We start from the raw sequence: 9,569 nt of genomic DNA, 5'->3' as shown, positions 1-9,569 counted from the left end.
ACACAGTAGTCATGGGGATGTAGGGTATTTCATAAGGAATATAGCCAATAATATTGTAATAACTACCGTGTTTTCCCAAAAATAAGACCTAGCTAGACAATCAGCTCTAATGCGTCTTTTGGAGCAAAATTATTATAAGACCCTTATATTGTAGCAAAATATAAAAATATTTTGCTATAAAATAATTTACTAAAAAAATAATAATGTAATATAAAATCTTATATCATAGTAAAATAAGACCAGGTCTTATATTAATTATATTATAGTAAAATAAGACCGGGTCTTGTTAATTTTTGCTCCAAAAGACACATTAGAGCTGATTGTCTGGCTAGATCTTATTTTCAGGGAAACACAGTAGGTATGGTGTCAGATGGGTACTAGATTTGTTGGGGTGGTAGATGGCGGGGTTGGGGAACAGGGTGTAAAAGTGAAGGGAGTAAGAAGTACAAACTGATAGTTACAAAATAGTCATGGAGACATAAAGTAAAGCATAGGAAATATAGTCAATAATATGGTAATATATATGTATAGTGCCAGGTGAGTACTAGTCAAGGGGATCATTTCTTAAATTATATAAATGTCTAACCACTATGCTGTACACCTGAAATTTATATAAAATAATACTGAATGTCAACTGTAGTTGAAAAAAATTTTTAAGGGGAAAGGTGAAGGGGCATAAGAGGTTCAAATCTCCTGGTATAAAACAAATAAGTCAGGGGGACGTAATGTACAGCACAAGGAACATAGTCAAAAACATCGTGCTAGTGTGGTAGGTGTCAGACGGTTGCTGGACTTATCACTGTGATCACTTCTCTGGTCGATAAATGTTGAATAGCTATGGTATACACCTGAAACTAATATAATGTGGTTAGTTAGCTATATTTTAATAAACATCTTTTTAAAAATAAAATAAATTTAAAATGAGAAGCCAAGGGCCATCTTAGTTTGAGTTCCCCCAAAAGCAGACCCTAGCAGAAGGATTTGGGAGTTCAGTTGCTTATTGAGGAAGTGATCCCAGGAAGCAGAAGTGAGCAAGTGTTGAAGTGACGGAAGAAGAAATGTCATCGATAGTTCATTAACCAGAAGGTTACCACTGTGGGCAACTGAGGCTCAGTCCTTGGGGGACCCACATACAGACTTATGGAATGTGCCTCAAAAGTAATCCACTGAAGGGCTAGGAAGCTCAGGGGTTTCCCCACCAACTCCCATCCCTCGTTAATGGAGAGTCGCTCCTAGGGTCTTCACTCCCTGACACCGCAGGCAGAGAGCGGCAGGCGGCCACGATCACGTACAGGGATTGTCTGCAGGTAACCTCTGGGATGTGTTACGGGGAAGCGGACGGCACTGGCAGCAACTGCTAGTCCCAATCATCATGTTCCCTGTTATATGTCCCACGCCTAGTGGGGTTTCAGGCACATAGTAGGCACTCAATAACATTTGTTGAGTAATTGGATGTTTTATCATCTAAAGATGTCTTTAAAGCTATTCCAGAGTCAGCAGGGCAAAGGGCCCTGCACTTGGACTTGGAAATAAGTGGATTTGAAAGACATTAAGCTGTGTGACCTTGGACAAGTCGCTTTCCCTTCCTGATCTCTATCTTCACAGTCATAAAATGGAGACTCTAACACCTGCCTTGCCTGCCTCAGTGGATTGTGATGAGTCAATGAGAGAAACACCATGAAAGTGCTTTGGAACACTGGAACTATTTTCTTGTGACAAAGCCTGGAATATGGAATGAGATCTGAAAAAGCAGATTCTTGGTCAAGTAAATTCTGAGTCTGTTTCCTCACTTATAAAACAGGCACAATGATAATCAGGCCACAGCATGTCTCGGGGTGCTGTTCTGGGGCTCAAGAGGCAAGATAATGGATGTAGTGCGCTCCAATCCTTCTGAAACTCTACTGAAATGACAATAAAGGGATGTGGGTTTTTAAAGAGGGGATCTAAACCCATGATGACAAAGCAACAAGAAAGGAAATGAGAGCAACAAAATACTGGAAGCCAGTAAGTAGATGGTCAATTAGCAAATGCTTAGCTAAAAGAGAAAGTTAAACACTAAAATAATGCTGGGGATTGCCAAGAAGGAAGGTAGGGTGCCCCAAACATGGTCACCAGACACCTCTGGAAGTCAGAGTGAAGGTGAACTAAAGAACAGGAAGATGGTTGAAAGCCTTTTAAAAAAAATTAGAGCTCCAAATACCCGCCTCATCCTTGGCAGAAACTCTGGGGGTGGGACCCAGGAATCTGTGTTTTACAAGCCTTCCAAATGACCCAGGGGCCCTCTGGGGATTACCTGATTCCAAAGGCATGCACACTTACGGCTGTCATTCTATGGACTAGGCTATTTTACAACCCTGTAAGGATAGAAGTTCAGTTGTAGAAAAACTGAAAGTCACGCAATTTTTTCCTGTCCATAGAAATGCAAATGAATTTTGTTCCATAGAGATGCATCTGTTTTCAGATAAGATAACCATTCCTGTTTATTGCCCTATAGGATATTAAGTAGCTTTATATTTATTGGCAGATTCATTTCATCAGTATTACTGACTATATGTCTGTGCAAATTTTCCCCTTAATTGGTTTTAATAACTTAAGAAGCTAAATAAACACAATCTTTAACACAAATTCGTTGTATACATGTATAAGAGCCTTAATTTTACCTTTTTGAAAAGTACACTTTAGCACAGTGATTCTCAAAGTGAAGTTCCAGACCCGCTGCACCTCACCTGGGAGCTTGTTGGAGATGCAGATTCTCAGACCTCGTTCAGACCTGCAGAATTGGGAACTCTGGAGGTGGGTCCCGGCCCTTCGTGCTGTAAGGAGCACCCTGGGTTCTAATGCGCACTTTCAGAAGCATTGCTTTAGCACACTCATCAAATGCTGTCAAGATGCTGCTTTATTCTTGACGTTGTTGAAACCTTGGAACTTGACCATCTATGTGGTCTCTAACACAGCCTGTCTGTGACAGATGAGAACAAGCCAGGCCCCCCTTCTTTCTCATCTCCAGGGACGCCTGTCCCATCACCCATTCCCCGTGTCTCCCTGCAGCATGCAGTGATGGAACAAGGGTCTTTTGTAAGCCGGACAGACCATGAATGTCAAGATATCCTTGAGGGGGTTCATCTAGGGCCTGCTTGCACCTGCTGGTCTGACTGTAGCAGCTAAAACCCCCAAGCTTCAGAACTAATGGTCCCAAAGGGGCCATGACTGCAGAGAGAAGGGAGGAAGACAGAGAAAAAAATGATCTCAGAACCCAGCCCCAAATATTGTGTTTATTTATTCTCTGCCTCCTGCAATAATAGAGTGTTGTTTCATTGCTGACAGATGGAAAATAACAAGCCCATTGTGTGCAGCTCTGGAGCACATATGTCACCCATTTGTCTTGTGGCCTGACTGGGCGCTCTGCCCTGCGCACAGGAAGCCCTCCCTGACAGCAGCACACCACACAAGCCTGATAATTGCCCTCCACAGGGGAGGATCCGCCAGAAACACTGCCTTCCCTTCCTCCACACCACTGATAGGATGGGCAGAGCATTCTAGCTTCTCCTCACTCCCACAGTCCTAACAGCCCTTCACCGCACCCCAAGCCAGCTGCTGCCCATTGCTCTACTGGGAACTCACAGCAGGGGTACATAAAGCCCAGGGGGAAGCACCCTTGGGAGGCAGTAGAGCACAGTGATTAAGAGACAAGACTCTCAGTGAGGTCTGCGTTCAAATGCTGCCTCTACCACTTAGCAGAGGAGTGACCTTGCTTCCCCTCTTCTAGGCCCCATTTCCCCCATAGAATAGGGATGGTAACAACACCTTCCTCTAGAGGTGCTGTGAGGACTACATGAGTTGGTGATTTTAATAATAGCCCTTAACACAGAGCCACTCCCCCAGTAAGTTCTGGGTGTGTGTACTTGGTGGTGGTGGCTGATGATGAAATAGATTCACGAAAAGCCCCTGGAAAGGGAATAGGGGCCAGAGGCCAAAAATGGGCATCAAGTGGGGACTGAACTAATAGGCCAGAAAGGAGCTGGAAGGAGCTGGAACCTCACAATCAATGAGAAGCCCCCAGCGGGCACTACAGTCCCATGGCAATTTCATGTGGGTTGTCCTTGACCTTGTATGCTGACATAAGCCAGCCGCAGGGCCCGTGGGAAGACCAAATTGGAAAAATTAAGTGGAAGTTCTTTGTCAAGTAATCAAATGGTTTTCTTCATCCTTTCTTCGATTGCCTAAATCCTTGTCTTATCTACAAGATCCGCATAGGCCCAGGTGGAAGACCACCTTGTATCTGAAACCAGTGGTTTGCAACGGCAACTGATTGTCACAGCGGGGACCTTCCTGCTGGCCTTTAGTGGGCAGAGCCCCTGGATGCTGCTAAATGTCCTACAGTGCACAGGACAGACTCCACAACAAAGATTGTGTGGCCCCAAATATCAATAGTGCCTAAAGCCAAACATTGTTGCCTGGATTAAAACAGATCTCTCCCTCCTGTGTACTCTTCAGACACCTTGTTTGAGCCTGTGTTGGGGCACTGGCCTGCCTCTACCCAGTGTTGTAGGTAGCTGGTGGCCTCCTGGGACAGCAGAAAGGGCACAGGGTCTAAATCCTGGCTCAGTCATCCACTGGCTAGGACCCAGAAACAGTTATTTAGCTTCTCTGAGACCATCTCCTCATCTGAAAAATGGAAGTTAGAATCCCTATTTGCAAGGATATGGTAAGGATTGCATAAACCTGGCACATGTGCTCTAAATAAGTTACAGGGACATGTCTTACTAGCTACAGCCCAGGAGGCCGTAGCAATGTCTTGCTTATTTCTGCAGCGCCTGCAGCATTGTCGGCTGTTCCAGGCACATAGTAGACACTCAGAAATTGATATTAAACTAAAGTGTAGTCTTTCATGGAAGCCAAGTCTCCAGAAATAAATCCAGCCCACCTCATGGACCTAGAGTCCTACAAATGCAAGTGGTTTTGATTAGTGTTGAGGATGCACCAACATCTCAGCCTGTTTCTCCCTGTCTCCAAGTCTCGGGCCCTTCCCTTCAACAGGGAGGCTGAGATTGGCATGGTGATTCTTTGTGGGACCGCCCGAAGCCCTGGCCACTGCTTGGGAGCAACTACTGCAGCTTGGCCATTCCTGACTGACTGGCTCGATAACCCGCCACTAGCCAAACATCTGCTACTGTGCGTGGAGATAAAAATCAAAGGAAATGCCAGTTTCCTAATAAGAGGGATGCAAGTCTGCATGAGTATAATCTGCCTGGAAAATGAGAGGGGACATGACCAGATTGAACAGCGCCTTCCTAAATACACACCCTGTCCACACCCACTAATACAGCTCAGCCCCACCCTGAAACTAATACTGGAAGACCACCTCTACCCCTTGCACTTCAAAGCTTTCAGGGGCTCATCTACTGCCAGCTTCTCCCCTGCTAGAAAAGACATCAGGGACGGCACACTGGGCCAGGAGGGAGACCTGAGTGCAAATGTGGTCCCTGCCTCCAACTGGGTGTGCAATTTTAAGCAAGTCCCGTCACCTCTCTGAGCCTTAGTTTCCCATCTGTGAAATGAAACATGGACAAGAAGGATCCTTCCATCTGTGACTTTCCATGCTCTTTCTGTGGCCAGTCACAGCTTCACTCCCACATAGGCCTGCGCAATGTCATACCGACAAACCCCGATCTATTCCAAACCCAGCCCTTACTGCTCCTCCACGCCTGGATCTCCTATTACTGTAGGAGGTGGCCCCCAGAGAATGGCAGGGTAGGGCTACCTCCTTGACTGTCAAAGTTCTCTGGAATAAACACAATGAGTCCTGCCCCTTCCCAGCCCGCTGAGGCCAGGCCAGGCTGCCCAGGAAATATCAGGTGGGGACTCAGATTGCAAAGATACATGGCGACACAGACACTCTGCCAGCCCACAGGAATCCAGGCCAAGAATAGATAAGCTTCTACCAAGCATGCACCATAATTGCTAGGTGTCTAAGAGCTAATAGCTCCAGGTACAATACTGCTCGTAGCTGCTTCCTCCAAATCCCTTAATAAAAGTGATCCAGGCACAACCATTGAATGAAAAGAACTCCACTTAAGATTCCCTCAGCTGTCTTATGCCTGAATCCCCCTTCCCTCCAGGCCCCCAGCACTCTCACTGGGCAGTGCCCAGGTCACATCCGCTGCAGGGCTTGCCCTGACACTCAAAGGGCTGCATCTCACCTGCACAGGGCTTTCTTTCCTATGCGATCTAGAGCACAATGCTGCTATCAGCCAGCAGCCCTGCACTCTCGGCTAAGAGCTAGGCACAAAGTGGCTAAGAGGAAAGAACATAAACTCTACGGTTGGAATCCCAGCTGTACCAACACGGGCAAGTTATAATCCTTAACCTCTTTGCATCTCAGTTTGTTCATTTGTAAACTGGTGGCAGCAAAACTCACCTTGTAAGAGTGTTCTGAGGGGTTCAAAGAAACTGTATGTGAAGTGCCTGACCTACAGTAGGTGCTCAGGAAAGGGTACTATTTTTATAGGCATTTCACCCACTTGGCTGTATAATGCAGTTTCAGGCATGAAACACACGAAGAGCTTGAGAAAGAAACAATTTAAAACTAGAAGTTCTTTTGGCACTTTATTCTTAGTGAATTGGATTCCCTTTGGATTCAGGAAGAATAGACTTATTCTCCTCTAGGAATGTTGCATTTGATTCAGACAGGTGCAAAATCCATGGAGAACTCTGGTTTTGTCCTGAGAACCCCAGAGTGGAGGTCAGCCCCACGTGGATTTAGGTTTTCAGGTTACGTGAAGCAAGTCAGTTCACTGGTCAGACCGGATCATAGTGGTTCTCAAGCCCAGCTGCACATTAGCACCACCTGGGAGCTTTTCCAACCATAGGCGTGCAAGCCCCACCCCAAAGCAATTTCGCCAGAATCTCTGCTGGGTGAGGCCCGGGTATCACTACTTTTAAGAGCTCCCCGGATGATTCTAATGTGAGGTGCACAGGACAGGAACTCTCTAAGATCCCTCCCAGGCATCCTAGAGCCTACGGCAACGTATGATTCAAAATAGACACTTAGTATGTGTGTGTTGAATAAATGAATAAAGATTCTGACTCATCTCTTTGCTATTTCCATATTCACAATGTATGAGATAAAAGAAGAGAGTTGAATTCCAAGAATCAGTGCTATCCAATAGAAATTTCTGCAATGATGGAAATGATGGAAATGTTCTATAATCTATGCTGTTCAATACAGTAGCCATATGTCGTATGTGGCTACTGAGAACTTAAAATGTGGATAGTGTGAGAAAGGAACTGAATTTTTTATTTTATTTAATGTTAATTAAATAGCCACATATGACTTCTGGCGGCCATTTTTGACAGTGCAGACATAAGAGTGTACCTTTTATAAACACATCTATATCTGTGCACCCCCACATCCCTCCTTTACTAACAGTACCCCATTTTTACTTAGGGCAGCCCCCTGACCCCACTGCCTACAGTCTTTGGGGTCAGCTAGTGAAGTTGCCCTGCCCTTCTCCAGCCAAGAGGTAGGCCCAGGATCCAAGCTAAGACAACCCGACTCTCCTCTCAGGGAACTTGACTCTAGCTTCAGTGTCACAGAATAGAAAACTGGAGCAGATCAATACCAATGCTGATGTCCCGAAACACTGCATTCGTTTCCAGAACATTAGTCCAGAGTGTGACAATAACAACAGTGAGAGCCAATGGGAGCTAGGCATCATTAAAGTCACCTGTACCGAACAGCTCAGCTCTGATGTGCCAGCTCCTGAACTAGGTGCTTGAGTTGCCTAGCTTCCCTATGCATCATTTCCTCATCTGTAAAATGGTAATTTACTCACTCTACCTTTGTCCAGAGTTTTTGTGAAGACAGAAAACGATCACAAGAGCTTTGAGCCCAAGTAAGGAGTTACCCAAGTGTCTGTGAGAAGTGCTGTTCTCTCGGTGTAAGGGTGGGGGAATCATGGGAGGGTTCGATGCAGAACCCAGTATCTGGGCCCAGTTCATGACCTGTGGAACACCAGGCAAGACACACATACTCTCTGGGTTTTCAGCGTAAATGGGATTGAGTTAGACATATCCCTTGCCAGTTTCACTATTTTCTAATCTATTTGCATGCCTGTCCCACCTTGCCTGACACTTATCCGCTCCCACTTCTGTGAAAACATCCTAGAAAACTCTCTAGACTAGAGCATGCTGGACTTGAACTCAACTCATTTCTTCTTCCCCTAGCAACCAGGGAGTTGCCCTGGGTAAGCATTCCCATAGCTTTGTGTACTAAGCCTCTGACAAAGCACTTTATTGGACTCATGTTTAACCATCTTCTCCACTAGCTGACCACAGGTCTAGTAGGGCAAAAGCCCTCTTAGCCACCACTGTATTCCCCAGTGCCTAGTACAGAGCCAGCCACATGGAAGGTGCTCAATAAGTACTTACTGTCTGAATGAATACCCCAAGTCTATCTTATTGTTTGTCATTTCAGGAAATCCACAGTATTAGTTATCTAATGCTGTATAACAAAGTACCCCAAAACTTACTGGCTTAAAACAACAATGATCATTTATCTCTCATTTTCCGTGGGAAATTCAGACAGGGCACAGCAAGGTTGGCATGTCTCTGCTCCATGTCCAGGACCTCAGCTGGAAGATTCAAAGGCTGGGGCTGGATTGTCTCAGTTCCCCACCTATGGTATCTGGTGATTGCTGCTGGCTGTGACCTGAGAGCCTAGCTGGAGATATCAGCCAGAATACCCCATGTCGCCAAATTGTGAGGTGGCTTAGGCTTCCTCACAATATGGTGGCTGGGTTCTGAGGGTGGGTGTCCTGAGGAAGTAAAAGTGACAGGAGGAATGTCTCTTTTTCATGACCTACGCTTACCTTACCGGGTACACTACATCACTTCCACCACATTCTGTTCATTAGAAGCCACTAAGTCCAGCCCACGCTCCAGGGGAGGGGAAATAGACTCTTTCGAAAGGAAAAGTGGTAAAGAACTTGCAAACAGATTTTAAACTACCACAACCATTTCAGGCAAAGTGCAGGGTAAAAGCTAAGTGTCTGAAGAAGTAAGACTTCAGTTCAAATTATTAGCTGTGTGATCTAGGGAAATCCCTCTCTGAGACTCGGTTTCCCCACCTGTACAATGTACAGGTTTCAGTTGCTGCTGGTTTTTACATGCTTGGAGTCTTCTTGCCTCAGTGAGCATAAGAATCCCTCTTAACTAGCTTTCTTGAAGTCCTGTGACCCTTCCCATCACGGATCATCCTTGGTTTCTGACCATGGAAGCAGCAAGAGATTGTTATTGGAGCTCTGGGGACCGAGAAAGTTCGGACACCAGGGATAACTTTAAGAAACAGATGGGGAACCACTGAGAACCTCAAATTTTCCAAGGCCTTCCCAGTCCCAGCCCAAAATGGAAACCTCAGCTTGTCAGAGAAGTGGATGGTGAGAAACTCCGAAACCACAGACCTAAGGAAGCGGAATCTGCACGCCGGGGCCCAGGAATCTGCATTTACCCCCACGAAACTTATTCACACGAACTCCTGGTGGGAGAGAGGGGAGGAGTCTTAAAGCACA

This window comes from Rhinolophus sinicus, linkage group LG03, assembly GCF_036562045.2.
Source record: "Rhinolophus sinicus isolate RSC01 linkage group LG03, ASM3656204v1, whole genome shotgun sequence".
In the NCBI taxonomy this organism is placed as follows: domain Eukaryota; kingdom Metazoa; phylum Chordata; class Mammalia; order Chiroptera; family Rhinolophidae; genus Rhinolophus; species Rhinolophus sinicus.
The sequence above is the reverse complement of the archived record's forward strand: the minus strand, read 5'-3'. Positions refer to the sequence as shown.